At 48.3% G+C, this 18,214-nt stretch overlaps 1 protein-coding gene across 1 annotated transcript in view; it reads left to right on the forward strand.

The window, feature by feature from the left end:
- The window catches only part of TNS1 (tensin 1), a gene marked incomplete in the record, with an annotated part of 1,098,810 nt that overhangs the window by 28,587 nt on the left and 1,052,009 nt on the right, over positions 1 to 18,214 (forward strand).

Below are 18,214 nucleotides of genomic sequence, written 5' to 3' on the forward strand. Positions count from 1 at the left end.
TCCGAACTACTCTCAGCTGTGAAGAAGCATTGAAAAGGTCACCACCGGAGCTGCCAGGACATCTCTAAGTTCTCTCAGTACCCTTGGTTGTATCCCATCCAGCCTCATCAATGTATCTAATTTAAGTTTGGATAGCTCCTCGTGAACATGCTTTTCTGAAAATTGAAGGTTACCTCACTTCAGTCTTATTTGTGCTCCTACTCTTGGCCATTCCTCATTGAAATACTGAATAGAAAATTTGTTAAGCAATTACACGTTTTCCTCATCAGCTCTATATTTTTATTTATTTATCTGTAGCCTGCATGATCCTGAGATTCTCAGTGGATAATTTTAGAAGGATAAATTCACAAAATATACTAAAAATATATAAAATAATAAATGGTGAGTACAAATGTTAAAAAAAACCCACTTTATATATTCCACTTATTCCCCTCTGTCTCACAATGCAACTTGCTCAAATCACTAATACATTTTAACAAAAGTCTTGTCCCCCCAGCTTTATTGTATTTGCTGGTTTTCCATCTATTTGCATTTTTGCTGTCCTGACTATTTTCTCAGTTTCTCTTTGCTTTTCCAGATATTGTGGCCTATCTTCCTCTTTCTGTAGTGACTTGCAGGTTACGAATGTTAACCTTTTTTTCCTGACCCTTTCAGCTACTTCTTCTGAAAATCATAGTGGCCTCTTTTAACTCTTTACCTGTATTTGGTTTTCTCACAAAAAGGTTGGTTGCATTTACAATATCTGCTTTTAGTTTTGTCCTGTGTTCTTCTGCGTCTAGACTTTCCCACCCAGCTAACGACTCCCTTGAGGTATTTCCCCATTTTAACTAAGTTATTTTTCCGAGGTCTGGGATTCACCATCACTGCCTACACACTCTAACCCTGAACTGCACCACATCAGATGGTTATTGGCTACATTAGAAATCCTGTCCCCATTGCTAAGCACCAGGTCCAGTACTGCCTCCTCCCATGTAGGCTCCATCAACAGGTCACCGTGCAGAGGATCCAGGATCTCCCTGCTTCTAGAAGACCCCACATCTGGGATCTTCCAATCCACGTCCAGCAGATTGAAATCACCTTGCAACGGCATTTCAACTTTCATCGCAAGTTTGCAAATATCCTCTATTAAATCACTGTCCATGTCTTCTGCCTGCGGAGCTTTGTATAGCAATGTAGATGGATGTTCCATTCCCTCTTTCCAGATTAACCCCTGTAACCTCCTCTTCACTTTGTAAGCCCTGTAGTTCTCTTACTTTAATATTATGTTTTATATATACCGGCACTTCTCCTTCCTTTCTTCCTATCCTGTCCTTCCTGATTAGGCTGTAACCAAGAACTTTAGCCCTGTTATGGTTTTTCATGTGCTACATCTCCATGACAGCCACTACATCTAAGTTACTTAAGTGTTATGTTGTTTTGGGTTTTTTTTTACAAATGATTCATAGAAACCTAGAAACAAAGAAATGACGGCAGAAGAAGACCATATGGCCCATCCAGTCTGCCCAGCAAGCTTTCACAGTTATTTTTCTCATACTTATCTGTTTCTCTGACCGCTGAGGTCAGGGCCCTTATTGGTAACTTTTTGGTTCTAATTTTCCTTCCAGCCCTGCCATTGATGTAGAGAGCAGTGCTGGAGCTGCATCAAAGTGAAGTATTAAGCCTAATTGGTTAGGGGTAGTAACCGCCGCAATAAGCAAGCTAGTCCCACGTTTATTTGTTTACCCAGCCTGTGCATAAGAACATAAGAAATTGCCATGCTGGGTCAGACCAAGGGTCCATCAAGCCCAGCATCCCGTTTCCAACAGAGGCCAAACCAGGCCACAAGAACCTGGCAACCACCCAAACACCCAGAAGATCCCATGCTACCGATGCAATCAACAGCAGTGACTATTCCCTAAGTAAACTTGATTAATAGCCGTTAATGGACTTCTCTTCCAAGAACTTATCCAAACCTTGTTGGTTGTCTTAATATAAATTCTCTTTTCTTCATTCCCCCTGCCGTTGAAGCAGTGAACCAATACTTCAAAGTGAAGTATTGGTTCGGGGTAGTAACCGCCGCAACAAACAAGCTACTCCCATGCTTATTTGTTTTCCCAGACTATGCAATTCAATCCTAGGTGGTAGTTGTGACTGTAAATCCTCTTATCTTTATTCCCCCCTGCCATTGAAGCAGTGAGCTGCACTGTATATGTATTCAAAGTGAAGTATCAGGTTTAATTGGTTAGGGGTAGTAACCACCGTAATAAGCAAGCCACTCCCACACTTATTTGTGAATGCAAATCAGTCCCACATTTCCTCTTGCCGTTGAAGCATAGAGCAATTTTGGAGTCGCATTAACCGTGTGTGTTTATTGAATAAGGGTATTAATCACCAGGAAGTAGCCATCATTCCCGCAAGCCACTCCCATGCCTCTTCTCTTCATTCACATCAAGACTTTATGGATCCACAGTGTTTATCCCATGCCCCTTTGAAATCCTTCACAGTTTTAGTCTTCACCACTTCCTCTGGAAGGGCATTCCAGGCATCCACCACCCTCTCTGTGAAGAAATACTTCCTGACATTGGTTCTGAGTCTCCCTCCCTGGAGTTTTAAATCGTGACCTTTGATTCTGCTGATTTTTTTATAATGGAAAAGGTTTGTCACTGACTTTGGATCATTAAAACCTTTCAAGTATCTGAAGGTCTGAATCATATCACCCCTGCACTCCAGGGTATATATATTTATGTTTCTCTGCCAACCAATGTCAAGTTATTCTGTGTATTTTAACCCTCTAATTAGTGGAGCCATCTATAGCATAAGAATATAAGGTGGGATAGTTGGGTCTCTAAGGCAAAAAAATAAATAAATAAAGAAGTCTCCTAACAGCAAAGCAGCCCTTTCTCTCTATAAACTAAGCAGTAATACTAACCCAGCAAACAGAAAAGCAATACAAAAACTATCCCGTTTTCAAAAAAACTGAAAAGCAATAAAAAATATATTCCTTTTTTTTTCAAAATTATCACAGCTCTTAGATTAATAGCCAGAAAAAATACCTCTGTTTGTAACTGAGCCCCTGAAAGAATGCCAGATCACTCTTTGCTTGGCTGAGTTATAAACAGCACACAGGCCTGATTCCTAGGAAATTCAATTAACAACTGTAACACAGCTAATGAGCATCTTTGAACTGCCAAGACTTCAAACAAACTTACTTTGACAATCCCCCCTGCCTCAAATTTCCCATCAGCAAAGGTCTTTTTATCCATAAACTAAGCAATAATTAGAACACAGCAAACAGAAAAGAAATGAAAAAAACACTCTCTTTTTTTTCAAAATTAAGTTACAGCATCTAAACCAATAACCAGAAACAAATCTCTGTTTATAACTGAGCCCCTGCAAACCCATCCACATTCAGGGAATAGCCTAGTAGTTAGAGCAGTGTGGGCTATGAACCAGGAGACCAGGGTTTGAGTCCTGCTGTCGCTCCTTGTGACCTTGGGCAAGTCACTTTACCCTCCATTGCCTCAGGTACAAACGATTGTAAGCCCTCTGGGGATAGAGAAATACCTACAGTACCTGAATGTAAACCGGTGTGATATCTCAATTGAGATTGAATGTCAGTATGTAAAAAGAATTAATAAATAAACACTGTCTTTGTACTAAATCTAGACCAAAATCCAGCTTGAGTAGGACCAAGTTCCTCTGAATCTTCAAAAAAACCCCTCTCAATTGTACAGTAAGCACAAATTCTATGGATATCAGATGTTAGTTCAAAATTCACAAAATGGTTGGGTAGGTGGTGGATTGGACCTGCCTGGAACCTCACTCCAGCCTTGCAGCACCTCCTGCAGTTCCAGTATTGAGACCCCCCCCCCAACACACACACACACACAAGCTCTGACAATGCTCCTCATTCCTGCCCTATAGTGGTCACAGTATTTAGTGACCCAGGCTAGAGTTATTGTCCAGTTCATCATAATTCACCTTTTATTGATCTTTCCTGCCTCAGACTTTAAGCCCATAAGGAATTCTCAGCATGTTATTGTACGTGTAGAACCGTGCATATATCTCTGGACAGCACCCGTGTTTGTCTCAGCACCTCCTCATCTCTTCCTGTTGTCTCTCGGCCCTTCTGTACATGTGTCTTGTAGCCCTCGGTCTGCGTCTTGGCCCTTCTTGCCCTGTGTTAGTGTCACAACTCCTCTCTACCTGTATCCTTTGCCCACAGGACTGATCTCAGTTCCCTTGTACATGTGTGCTTTGTTTGTACCTGCATGTTTGAGTCTTGACCGCTCTGTACCTTTGTCCTATGTCTGTGCCCCTCATACGTGTGTCCTGTGCTCAGGGGTTCTATGTCTTGGCCCCTATGTACCTGCATGCATGTATGTGTGTCTCTGCCTATAAGCTCTGCTTTTTCAGGTACTGTGTTCATGCTTTGCTGAGGTATTCATGTTTTGGTACGAGTGTTTTCCTGTGAGTGCAATGAGCTGTGTATGTTTCCAGTGTTATGTCACAAGGACAAATTAAGTACGCTGCATTCCTTTGTAATGGGCAGCACTAGGTTATCACAGCTCTCTAGCATTGTTTCCCACAGGCTGCGTCCCAGTACATGAGGACCAGCATTGGGTGGGTCCAGTACAGGCTCAATAATGCTGTGACACAGATGAGTGACAAAGTTCGGGTTCAGTACAGGCTCAGTGATACAGTATGAATCTGGCACAGATTAATTAGCATAGTACAAGTTTCTTGAAAGCTCAGTGGCACAGTACAGGTCTGGCACAGGCTCAGAGGCTCTATACAGGGCTGGTAGAGGCTCAGTGGCACAGCACGGATCTTCTATAGGTTCTGATACAGTACAGTTCTAGCACAGGCTAGAGTTTTTGGGCCCTTTTCCTAGACGCCCACCAGATGGATGTAACTGCCGCTCTGTGCAGGTTACCCCCTCGCGTTCTGTCTATGGCTGTAACTGCCGCTCTGTGCAGGTTACCCCCTCACGTTCTGTCTATGGCTGTAACTGCCGCTCTGTGCAGGTTACCCCCCTCACGTTCTGTCTATGGCTGTAACTGCCGCTCTGTGCAGGTTACCCCCCTCACGTTCTGTCTATGGCTGTAACTGCCGCTCTGTGCAGGTTACCCCCCTCACGTTCTGTCTATGGCTGTAACTGCCGCTCTGTGCAGGTTACCCCCTCATGCTCTGTCTATGGCTGTAACTGCCGCTCTGTGCAGGTTACCCCCTCACGTTCTGTCTATGGCTGTAACTGCCGCTCTGTGCAGGTTACCCCCCTCACGTTCTGTCTATGGCTGTAACTGCCGCTCTGTGCAGGTTACCCCCCTCACGTTCTGTCTATGGCTGTAACTGCCGCTCTGTGCAGGTTACCCCCCTCACGTTCTGTCTATGGCTGTAACTGCCGCTCTGTGCAGGTTACCCCCTCACGTTCTGTCTATGGCTGTAACTGCCGCTCTGTGCCGGTTACCCCCCCTCGCGTTCTGTCTATGGCTGTAACTGCCGCTCTGTGCAGGTTACCCCCTCACGTTCTGTCTATGGCTGTAACTGCCGCTCTGTGCAGGTTACCCCCTCACGTTCTGTCTATGGCTGTAACTGCCGCTCTGTGCAGGTTACCCCCCTCACGTTCTGTCTATGGCTGTAACTGCCGCTCTGTGCAGGTTACCCCCTCGCGTTCTGTCTATGGCTGTAACTGCCGCTCTGTGCAGGTTACCCCCCTCACGTTCTGTCTATGGCTGTAACTGCCGCTCTGTGCAGGTTACCCCCCTCACGTTCTGTCTATGGCTGTAACTGCCGCTCTGTGCAGGTTACCCCCCTCACGTTCTGTCTATGGCTGTAACTGCCGCTCTGTGCAGGTTACCCCCCTCACGTTCTGTCTATGGCTGTAACTGCCGCTCTGTGCATTTTACCCCCTCATGCTCTGTCTATGGCTGTAACTGCCGCTCTGTGCAGGTTACCCCCTCACGTTCTGTCTATGGCTGTAACTGCCGCTCTGTGCAGGTTACCCCCTCACGTTCTGTCTATGGCTGTAACTGCCGCTCTGTGCATTTTACCCCCTCATGCTCTGTCTATGGCTGTAACTGCCGCTCTGTGCAGGATACCCCCTCATGCTCTGTCTATAGCTGTAACTGCCGCTCTGTGCAGGTTACCCCCTCACGTTCTGTCTATGGCTGTAACTGCCGCTCTGTGCATTTTACCCCCTCATGCTCTGTCTATGGCTGTAACTGCTGCTCTGTGCAGGGTGCATTTTACCCCCTCATGCTCTGTCTATGGCTGTAACTGCCGCTCTGTGCAGGATACCCCCTCATGCTCTGTCTATAGCTGTAACTGCCGCTCTGTGCAGGTTACCCCCTCACGTTCTGTCTATGGCTGTAACTGCCTCTCTGTGCATTTTACCCCCTCATGCTCTGTCTATGGCTGTAACTGCCGCTCTGTGCAGGATACCCCCTCATGCTCTGTCTATGGCTGTAACTGCTGCTCTGTGCAGGATACCCCCTCATGCTCTGTCTATAGCTGTAACTGCTGCTCTGTGCAGGATACCCCCTGCCGCTCTGTGCAGGTTACCCCCATATAATAAAGTTATCACAGGTTACCCCAGGGCTTCATTTGCATGCTCTTTCCACTAGAGATCCTCTGTGTTTATCCCACGACTCTTTGAATTTTTGTCACTGTTTTGTTTTCCTCTTCCAGGAGGACATTCCAGGCATCCACCATCCTTTCCCTGAAAAAAAAATATTTTCTGATGATGTCCTGAATCTATCCCTTGGCCTTTATATTCATAATAGCTCTCTTTATGCTGGAAAAGGTTTGTTTCTTTTGCATCGTTAATACGTTTCAGATATTTAAAATTCTGCGTCATCTCCCTCCTCCTCTAGGTTATACATATTTGAGCTCTCAGATCTCATCTCCTATGTCTTTTGGCACAGAACCCACACAATTTTTGGTTGCCTTTTTCTGGATCGCTTTGATCCTGTCTCTCCTTTTTGGGATACGGATTTCAGAACCGAACACAGTACTGCAGGCGAGGCCTCATCGATGACCTGTACAGGGACATCATCACCTCCTTTTTCCTGCTGGTTATGCCTCTCTAGCTACAGAGCTGAGGCTAGAACTCGAAGCTTTCTGACTCATTCCCACGCCGGATTCTCTGAAGCCTGGGACACTTTTCATTGGATGGACAGAATCCTCATCCGGAGAGCTGCCGCTGGCTGGTCCCTTCCGATAGGATTGAAAGATGGGGGGCCTTTTTGACGACACCTGAAAAAGGAACCTGTGTGACGTCAGTGGCTTCATGAACAGCATATTTTGGGACCTTCCGTCTGGTGGGTGTCTAGGAAAAGGACCCACAAACTCTCCAGCTTTCTCCAGCACCCAGGAGGTTACTGGGACTGCAGCACCTCCCTTCCACTGTAAAACCTGCCGAGAGCACCCTGCCTGCAGGCGGACAGACTGCCACAGACAGACGTCTTCCTGCAGCCAGGGCACATCTGATACCCAGACCCTTTATCCAGCTGGTGGGGTGGTCTGTGCCGCTAACAAACCAGCCCTGCACGGAGGGGCCACATACGTGGGCTAATCTAATCTCCCCGTAGTTCTCCCTTCTTGCCAAAGTGACTCTTTTTTGCTTTTCATGCAAGGTTAATCTTGACTTTGTGTTGGCATCTGGAAACATGCAGAGGGGGGGGAGGAGGGGGAGGGCTGAGGGTGGCAGCGGCAGAGGGGACCTTTTCTGGGAAGTTTATCCACTGCAGAGAATAGCAGCGAAGCCGAAAAGAGAATGGGGAAAGGAAAGCTTCAGTGAGCCGGCCAAACAGTGACAAGTTTAAAATTAGACTTGAGATAACAATTCAATCCAGAGCCCTTTCAATCATTAACCCGCGTTGTGTGTCAGAAAATGTTGTTTTTCCATCTTTGCTTATTGCAGTTTTTCTACAGTTTCTGGCTTTTCAAATACCCACAGAGCGTAAGCCTTCAGGGGCAGGGACCTTCCAGCTGTACTTGAATTGTAACTCGCCTTATGCTCAGAGCTTGGAAAGGCGAGAAATTGAAATTCAGATCTGGCACTTCAGAACTCCACCTCCTCAACAGATCTGCCTTTCCCCGGTTATTTTACCAAGTCCCAGTCTGTCTTGTGAATGTTCAGTGTGAGTAGCCTGAAATCCAGATGTTCTGCATGGCGCAGGGGTCTGAGGAGCAGGGACAATCGTGGTCCGAGGAGCTGGCCTGGCGTGGGGCTTTGTTGCGGAGCTCGGATTGAACCCGAGTAAGCTCTTCCCATGAAGCTGTAAGAGGGGCTGGTACTGGGAAAAGTGGCGGCCCACGGGTTCAGATCTCCACTTGGTGAAATGTGAACGGAGGTGAACAAGTTGGTTCTAGTGGCTTACAGTGGGGCATGGTATAGCACTATATGTAATGCCGTGACTTGCCAGGTACTTGCCAGGTTCTTATGGCCTGGATTGGCCACTGTTGGAAACAGGATGCTGGGCTTGATGGACCCTTGCTCTGACCCAGTATGGCATGTTCTTATGTTCTTATGTTCTCATAGAAAAAGGATGACGGGACTCCGCCTCAACCCAGGGGGCTATATTTTCAGGCATTGGAAACTTTTTTTCTTGAGTAAAAATTCTTAGCCTGCCTAACTTAGCAACATCCGGGTAAGTGGGTTTTTAGCCACCTGAAAGTCATCAGTATGGTGGCCCATAATAGCAGGCCTGAGCCTCAGCCTGACGTGACTGCTCCCTAGGATTCTTTGGATAAACTTATATTATTGCCGATCCTTACTTATCAGATGCATTGGCTCTAATCACTCCTTTTAAACTTCCGTGCATCCTGGAAGCCAACCATACATGTGCGACCTCATCCTGAGTACTGTGGGCAGTTCTGCTCACCACATCTCAAGAAAGACAGAGCAGAATTAGAAAAGGTACAGAGAAGGGCGACCAAAATGATAAAGGGGATGGAAGGAGTCCCCTATGAGGAAAGGCTGAAGAGGTTAGGGCTGTTCAGTTTGGAGAAGAGATGGCTGAGGGGGGGGATATGAGAGAGGTCTATAAAATTGTTACGCCTGCCGCCTGTGGCCCCCCCGCGGCGCGGCCCTCTCACCTCTTCAGACGGACTCCAGCCGCTGGCTCCTCTTCGCTGGCGGGGGTGGGACGCCAGCTCCAACCTTGGGTTCCCTCCGGTGCCTCCGGTCCTGCCACGTTGCCCAGTGTTGCTAGCCAAGATGTCCCTGCCCGTCGGGCCTCTCTGCGTGGCCCGCGGAGAGACGCCGCCACCAGCGCCACGCCCCTTCCTAGGCGAACACGCGCGCATCGGTGATTCTTTTAAAGGGCCCGCGGCGGGAACTGACATCAGACTCTTCAGCGTATAAAAGCCCAGGCCTCGCTCCATAGCATTGCCTTTGCAATGCTATGGAGCGAGGCCTTGTACTCCTCGTACTCCTCGTGCTCATTATTAGAGATGTGAATCGGAACCGGAATCGATTCCGATTCACATCGTGTTGTTTTTTTTTCGTCCGGCTCGATCGCGGTTTTGTTTATCGGCTGCGCCCGAGCCGATAAACAAAAAACCCACCCCGATCCTCTAAAACTAATCCCTTAGCTTCCCCCACCCTCCCGACCCCCCTCCCCCCCAGAAAAACATTTTACAGGTACCTGGTGGTCCATTGGGGGTCCCAGGAGCGATCTCTCGGGCCGTCGGCTGCCACTAATAAAAATGGCGCCGATGGCTTTTGCCCTTACCATGTGACCGGGTATCCGTGCCATTGGCCGGCTCCTGTGACATGGAGGGAGCACTGGATGGCCGGCGCCATCTTTAAAAATGGCGCGGGCCATCCAGTGTTCCTACCATGTGACAGGAGCCGGCCAATGGCACGGATACCCTGTCACATGATAAGGGCAAAGGCCATCGGTGCTATTTTGATTAGTGGCAGCTGAGGGCTCGGGAGCGGGAGATTGCTCCCGGGACCCCCACTGGACCACCAGGTACCTGTAAAAAGTTTTTTGGGGGGTCAGGAGTGTGGGAGAAGCTAAGGGATTAGTTTTAAAGGGTCAGGGTAGGTTTAGGGGTTATTTTTGTGTGCCGTTTTTCCCACCCTCCCCCAAAACGATAAGAGAACCCCCACGAACAATATCGTGGGGTTTTCCTATCGTTTTGGGGGAACCCCCGATTTCTGACGATTTTGAAAATATCGACGATATTTTCAATCGTCCGAAGCCCGATTCACATCCCTACTCATTACTGATCCTAGATTCGACTCATCATGTGTTCCTGTCTTCCTGTGGTTCCTTTTCTCCTAGTTCCTGTTCGCTTATGTGTTGGACTGATTCCATGGACTTGATCTGTGCTACGCCTGACCATTCTTCCGCTTCTCTCCAGCCCCGGAACTCTGCCTTGCCTGACCACATTTACCTGCTCCATATCGTGACTATTGCTTGGACTGACTATACCTGCCTTCTCAGTGCCCTGACCCTCGCTTTGTACGACTACGCTACAGACTCTTCTTCGTCCAGAGTTCTTCGTTGCTTGCCACAACTACCATTCACAGCCAGCTCAGAATCCAGCCTGTCAATGATGCATTTCCTCACCTATCCTCTGGACGTGAACTCTCAAGGCTTAGGCCTTCCTTTGCTCAGGTGCCTTCAGTTCCCTATTGTTCCTTTGGCACCTGAGCCCTCGTACCGAATCCAGTCCAGGATAGAACTACGCCATCTACAGACTGCTGCCTCTGGGCTGTATAGCTACTCACCTCTTGCTAACCTCGAGGCCCACCTAAGTCCTGATGGCTCCGGCACCCAAAGGCTCAACCTGAGGGGAACGAGGGCTGGTATAAGTGAAGCTCCAGTGGCCTCTAGCTTCAGCCCACTCCACCTGCTGACAGTGGGGACCCATAGGCCCTTGCCTACAGGTTGCATCAACCCCACCTCAGCCCAAGGGTCCACCTCCGACGTAACAGGTTGCAAAGGCCATGGACTCGGTGGAGCCGCGTGCCTTCCAGGCCATAACGGACCTGGTATCTAAGGTTCAAGAACAGCAGCATTTCCTTGAAACATTACCTGCTTCCATTGGACACCTTCATACCCGGCTTAATGATCGTCCCACTGAGCCCGGCTCTACTCCAGCTCCTCCTTTTCCACAGCCACTTCCATTGATGCCTCGAACCTTGTTGGCACTCCCAGCACCTCCACACTTCAGTGGCGACTCCAGACTCTGCAGAGGGTTCATAAATCAATGCGACATGCAATTTGCCCTGCAGCCTTCCATCTTCCAGGAAGACGTTATGTTTATCTTGTCCCACCTTGAAGGGAAAGCGCTGGCCTAGACTTCTTCCCTGTGGGAATGCTCTGACTCCCTGTTAAAGGAACTGGCTCAGTTTGTGGCTGTCTTTAGACGGACATTTGATGATCCTGGGCGACATGCTGTGGCAAGCACCAGTTTACTACATCTTCGTCAAGGACAACAAAGTCTATTTGATTATACTATTGAGTTTCGGACTTTGACTACAGAGCTCGCCTGGCAGGAAGACTGCCTCTGAGCTATGTACCTGGATGGACTCTCTCCGCAGTTAAAAGATGAGTTGGCTGCACGGGAGCTCCCTTCCTCCTTGGATAACCTTATAGACTTGGCAGGCCGAATTGACCACCGTCTTCAAGAGCGTCACCGGGAGAGTCGGATGCCCAAGAAGCCTTCGCAGGTTTGCTCCGCTCACCACCGATTACCAACCCTGCACCCTGCAGTGATATTCGAGTGGTCAAAGCAGAAGAACCTATGCAGTTGGGTGGTGGGCAGCTGACACTGGAAGAGCGCCTCCGGCGGAGACACACTGGCCTATGTCTGTATTGTGGAGCACCTGACCACCATCTACAGACCTGCCCTATCCATCCGGGAAAACTCCTTGACCCGAGTTCAGTAGGGGTCCTGAACTTGGGTGCAACATCTTCAGCCCCTCAACTAGTCACTTTAATTTGGGACTCCTGGGCCTTCCTGGTTCTTGCTTTGGTAGATTCCGGAGCAGGAGGTAATTTTATCCTTAAAGACCTTGTACAGCTTTTGGGTATAAAGACCCGTTCACTAGATACATCTTTGTGCATCACTTCCATTTATGGAGAGCCACTACCCGGCCGTATCTCCTTGACCATGGAACCTGTCCAGTTATGCACTGGGGCTTTACATCTTGAAGAACTTGAATTACCAGCATTGGACCATCCACCCTATAGTACTTGGGCTCCCCTGGCTACAGAAGCATTCTCCCCAATTCAACTGGGCCTCATTGCACCTAGTAAAGTGGGGTCCAGCTTGCCACCAGTCCTGCCTGCAAAAGGTGACACCTTCTGCGGTGGATCCCCTGGCTACTACGTCCTGTGGCATTCCCGCTCCGTACGCTGCGTATGAGGACGTGTTCTCTAATCAATCTGCCTGTACTGGGTTTCCCAGAATTTCCATGCAAGTGAAGACTGAAAGCATCTTGGGGGGGGGGGGGGTCTTGCTGTCCCTCTGCCTTGCTGCCAAATCCAAGATTTTACACCTTGGGGGGTCTTGCTACCACTGTGCCTCACTGCTATATTCTGCTACACTTCGGGGGTCTTGCTGTCCCTCTGCCTTGCTGCTAGATCCCTTATGCTACACCTTGGGGGTGTTGTTGCCACTCCTGCTGCTGCTTTGCCCCCTCTCACAGTGTCTTGGAGAGCTCCTGCCACTGCTGGTACCATTTTTCCTCTTTGCAGTGCCTTAGGCTATTCATGCCACTTTGCTGCACTCTTGGTGCCTTGGCATCCTTCTCTTCCCCCTCCTGATGACGTCTTACCAACAAATTTCATTAGAACGGATTAAAAAAAAAAAGTCCAGTTTTGGAGCTCAAAATAGGCTGCACGTCTTCCCCTATTTACTTTAATGGGAAATGAAAAACAAATGGAACACATACATGAAAAAATGTCGAATCGAATGAATGGAGGCGACCTATGATTAAAAAAAAAATAAACAAATGTTGTCGCTGCACATCCCTACTGTGAAGTTTGAACCTGTGAAGTGATCCTGTCTGAACCTGCATATATGCGGAAGCAAACTGGATATTCAGACCCGGACGGGAGTGTGAACACTGGGAACCTGCTATCATACGCTATGTTCAAGCTAATGAAGGGAACAGCACCTCCTACGCTGTGAGTAGACCTTGATTTCATAGCCTGTGGCCAGCAACCTGACAGTTGTGTCAGGATCTGGGAGCTTGAGATAATTAAGACAGAGGGTACCGAAGAGCGGTGAGATACAATGGGGGCTGATTGGAGGGTGGTGTGCGGAGGGAGTTTTCCCCGTGCACGTGGAACCCCGGACTGGGCATCGTCCGACCACAGCGCCTTCCACGTGCAGCTTGCACCTGGCTTTGTGCCGGGGGCTATGGCGCTGGGATGCATGAGCTTTGCAGAGGAGGCGGAAGGGGGTCTGAGAGGAATCGTCCGCCTTCCACTGCCGACGCGGCGATGGATGGGCCAAGGGTTCCGACTGGGATGAAGAAGCTGGGCTCCTTTCCCCCTTCAGCCCTCCAACAACCCCACGAGAACAGAAAAAGAGTGAAACAGGCACAGGGTGAGTTTATGGCTTTGAAGTGAAACTTAGATGCTCAGGTTCCATGGTGCTGGGCTGAATTCATCAGATGCACAGCAGCGTTGCTTTTCAGTTGATTTGGCGTGTTTACGTTTTGCGTTGTCCTGCTTTACTGTGTGTGCTGACTGTAATCCCGCTGAGATTGGTGGAACAGAAACAGTGGAAATAAATAAATAAATAAATACATTTTTGCAGAGAGAAAACAAACACTTTCGGAGGTTTTTTTTTGTACGGTTAAAGTAGTTCCCCCATCTCTGAGCTGAGCCAGCTGGGCCACAGGGTAGGAATTCAACCCGTCTGGGCTGGAGGGCTCACTTACTGCTCCGCCCCACCCCCTCACTGGATCCCGCCTCTCACCGTTCCTCCACCTCGCTGGTATACCTCCCCTCTATATAGCCCCTTAGATATGCACTAACTCTTATCATTCTAGCGAACACCTCTTGTGGATCTGCTAAGATTAACCAAATATGAACTCCCCATGTTGAACTGCGAATGTTAACCAAATATTTAACTCCCCCCTGTTTTCCTATATTGAAATGTCCCAGTTAGCTCAATCCCTGTTAGATATGAAATTTATTGTAAAGCCTGTTGCTGTGTTATGTTACACTGTGAACCGAGGTGATGTTACCAACGTGCCGCGGTATATAAAAACCCTTAAATAAATAAATACATTGTGGGCCAGTGAAAAAAATGCAGAGTTTTGCTCCACTACTGCCAGGTTTTTTTGCCTTTGCTTTGGAGCAGGAGGGGGAGAGCATTATGAGGGGAGGAAACTCCTCGCGAGCAGCGACAATCAGCAAAACGCAGAAGGCAATGTGCGTGGATGGTCCTCTCTTCCAGGCCGGGATTATAGGACCTTGCTACATCAGTCCCTTCCCCAGACCACAGAAAGGTGCTGTAGGCCTTATCTGAATGCATAAACAAACTCTCTGTGTGCCCATTAAAAACCAAGCAGGAAGGCAGGCCGGGCAGTGCTCATTAATAAACCTCAGTTCTAGGAAGCGTGATGGGGATCTTCAGTGGAAAATATGCGTATGCACGACGGGGTTAGGTCAAATCCTAGAGCTTGGCCTTTTGATGATTTAAAGGGGAGATGCTCATTTCTATGGGAAAATCCACCGGAGGGGTCCTGTTAAACAAAAGGCCGACTTTCCTGTGAACCAGGTGTAATCTGTGTAGCAATTCCGCAGGATTACACGTAAACCATGAATCCCTCTTGATGGAAGGCTTAATTCGATGCTTATTAATTGGGTTTTGTGCAGCACCGAACGGGTAACGGCGCACACAGAGGAGTCACTAAAGAGAAGGTCTGACCTGCTGCATGTGAGGGGGATGCGCACCTCGCACTCTCTCCAGCTGGAGTCGGGGTTTTTTTGTTTTTTGGAGGGGGGGTTCTTTGGCAGCTTGGATTGAGGGAGGAGGAGGGAGGGGGCAGATCCTGCAGCAGGGGTTACCAAACTTTCCATAAACTGCATACTTTGCATTGCTTGATGTGTGCAAACGCAGGTCCTTCACAAGGCACCACAGAGCTTGGAAGACCGTTTTGTTAAGTCATTTTTTATTATTAACTTTTTCACTCCTCCCTTCTTTTGCCACCCTCTCTACTGCAAACGTTTCTTTCCCCTTCCATAAGATACCTCTTCTCTTCTCCCCTCCCCTCGCCCTGCTCCTTTCTGCACTCTCTCTTCTCTGCCCCCTCCCTGCTAGGGCCACTTCTTTCCTCGCTCTCTGCTGGATGCTTATTACTTCTTTCCTGCCAGTTCTCCTGCAGAGTTTGCAGCCTGCAGCCGCCCTTCTGTGGCTCTCTCCGCTGTGATTGTGAAGCGAATGCTGTGGCAGCTGCCAGAGCTGCAACCTCGTGGTGATCTGGGGACCCGGGTAATGACATCAGATCGGGGCCGGTGCAATCACTGTGCTGCCCCCATCCCTCCCCCACCCATGCCCGGGGTGGGGGGTGGGGGGTGGTATCCCATGGCTCTCTCCAGACTCGCCTCTTAACAGCTGCATCCATGCTCAGACAGAGCGCCACTGCACCGCTAGGAACATTTTGCACCATTGTCGCAAAGTGCTGCCCGTTTATGTCAGGAACATCTCTAGACATGCAACAAATAAACTTTTATGCAGCAAGTAAACCTCTAGCCAGTGGAAACCATATCACTAAATGATTAGCTAGCATTAATGAATAACATTCTTGTATATGGGAGTGAAGTTTGGGTTCTGTACAGAATAGGACAAAAAATGACGAGAGGCGGGTGGCATCCTAATAGGCTTAACCAGTTTATCGAGGCCTGAGCTTCCGAGGACAGAGTCCACGTCGTCAGATGCACTCCCTCCTCAATAAAGTGGTGAGTCCGTAAGGTGCCACCTGCCTCTTGTCATTCATTCATTCATTCATTCAGAGGATAGGACAGAATCCCAATAAAAAATCCCTGCACCTGCATTCATGGAAATGCCCCCCAACAAAGGGTGCAGAGCAGAACAAGCACATTTCCCATTAGTACACACCGTATAAAAATAATATTCAAAATACACCTCCTATCAGGAAAACAGAACAAATCAGGCTGCAGTAGATCCCTACGTAGAAACTGTAATGCTAGCCGAATACCTCACCTCGGTCAAAAATGTACAGCACAGAGACGCTCACCAAATCTACAATAAACGGACCATAAAATACAAATAGAAATGTGCAGACAAAAACTGAACTGGAAACTGCCTCAGATTCTGTAGGCAATGCAGCTGCGGAAAACCAGAATCATCACTATATGGCATAAAACATCAAACAACACAAACAAGAAATATAAAATATCAGCCATAATAAAAAGAATAAATATTTCCAAATGGCTGATGAACAGAATAACATCCAATAATTAGAAACTCATTAAAATAAACAAACACCAATAAAAGGTTTCAAAACAGCAGTCTTCAAATAAAACCAAATAATTAAAACTAATAGGGATACAAAACATCCTCTGCACTTCATACCTGTGATCTTTTGATTTCCACTCACCCTAAGATTGTTGTGGATTATTGAGGGAAGAAGAGGGTGCACAAATTTTATTCTCACCCTGTCTTTCATTCACAAATACTCTAACACAAGTTTATTCTCTCTCTCTCTCACACATACAAAGGTAAACTCACACTCATTGGCTGTCTCTCTCACACAAGCACCTGTGCAAATACACTTGCACAGCTGCTCTCATACTCACCGGTTCTCTCTCTCTCTCTCACATGCACATTCAAAGGCTTTCATATGTATGCGCAAGCTCTCACACACTCCACATACACAAGCTCTGTGATAGGCTCGGTCTTACTCCAGGCCTCTTCTTCAGCCGCTGCCAGACGGGATGTGCCGTGGCCACGCCGGGGCTCTTGTTGTTCACCGCGGGTGGGAGCGATGCTGGCAGCCCGCTGTGTCTCTCGTTGTTTGGCCACAGCAGGAGGGTACGCGGAAGGCAAAGGAGGTGCTGGAGCCCCACTGGGCCCTCTGGCTGTTCACCGCCAGCAGAAGGGGAGATGCGGGAGGGAGGGGAGATGCAGGGGCCCCACTGGACCTCTTCTCCAGCTATCAGTGTAAAGGGATCCGTCGGCAACCATAAAAGCAGAGGTGCTTGCATTTTGCAGGCAATGCCCCACCAAGCCATTGCTTCCGGGACCGAGGTCAGTTCTGCTAGCTGTTGCCGCTCTCAGCCTAGTTATTGGCTGTGCGGAACCAGGAACTTAAAAAAAAAAAATGCTGCGTGGGGGAATCGTAGCCACTCTGCTTAACGGGAGCAGTTGTGTTCTCCTTAGAAAATGTTGCAGCAGCCCAGCCCTCATTCCCTTACATTTGCACCACTGTCCGCAGGGCAGGCTCTGAACCAGCTGACCCTGCTGGCTCCCCTGCTGCCGCCCACCCGAGTGTGCTGCCCCGTGCAATTGCACGGTATACACACCCGGTAGCACTGGGCCTGCGTCACATTTAAAAGTAGAGTCAGGCAGTCTCCATCAGGGAAAGCGATGGAAAGGAGAACTGTCAATCTTGTGTACCGTGGAAAGTGTACACAGTAGGAGTACCCTTCTGGGGGGGGGGATGGGATAGGGGGGCTGAGGGAGCGAGACTGAGATACTCTTTCAGCTTTAGAAGCATTGATTGGAGTTAGCAGACTTCTGGGTGTCAGTAACACATTCCAAAATGCCCTTTCTCATGAATGTGCTCTCACAGTTGGAGGCATAATATACATCACTGATGACGTCACCGTTAACCGTCACAGCATTGGCTCGATCATATCACACAGCTAGGACCCAGGCCACACAAAGTCTTGACGGATGGAAATATTTTGGTTTGATTGCATGCTTTCTGCAAAACAAACGTATCAGAAATTATTTTACCTGCACAAACTTCGTTCCCTGTCTCTTGCCTTACAAAGGGCCGCAAGCAGTATCAGGATATGGCACATCTACCAGCTCTCAATTTTGTGTGCAAAAAATCTGTTTATGGCTCATTTTTGCACATAAAGTTGAGAATTGCTAGATGACTGTTAATTTGCGTGCCATATCCTGATACTGCTGGTAACCCTTTGCAAGGGAACGAAGTTTGTGCACATCAAATAATGTCAGATACCAGTTTGTTTTAGTAATTCTATAAACTTTGCATGTACAA

This window comes from Rhinatrema bivittatum, chromosome 6 (assembly GCF_901001135.1).
Source record: "Rhinatrema bivittatum chromosome 6, aRhiBiv1.1, whole genome shotgun sequence".
Taxonomy (NCBI): domain Eukaryota; kingdom Metazoa; phylum Chordata; class Amphibia; order Gymnophiona; family Rhinatrematidae; genus Rhinatrema; species Rhinatrema bivittatum.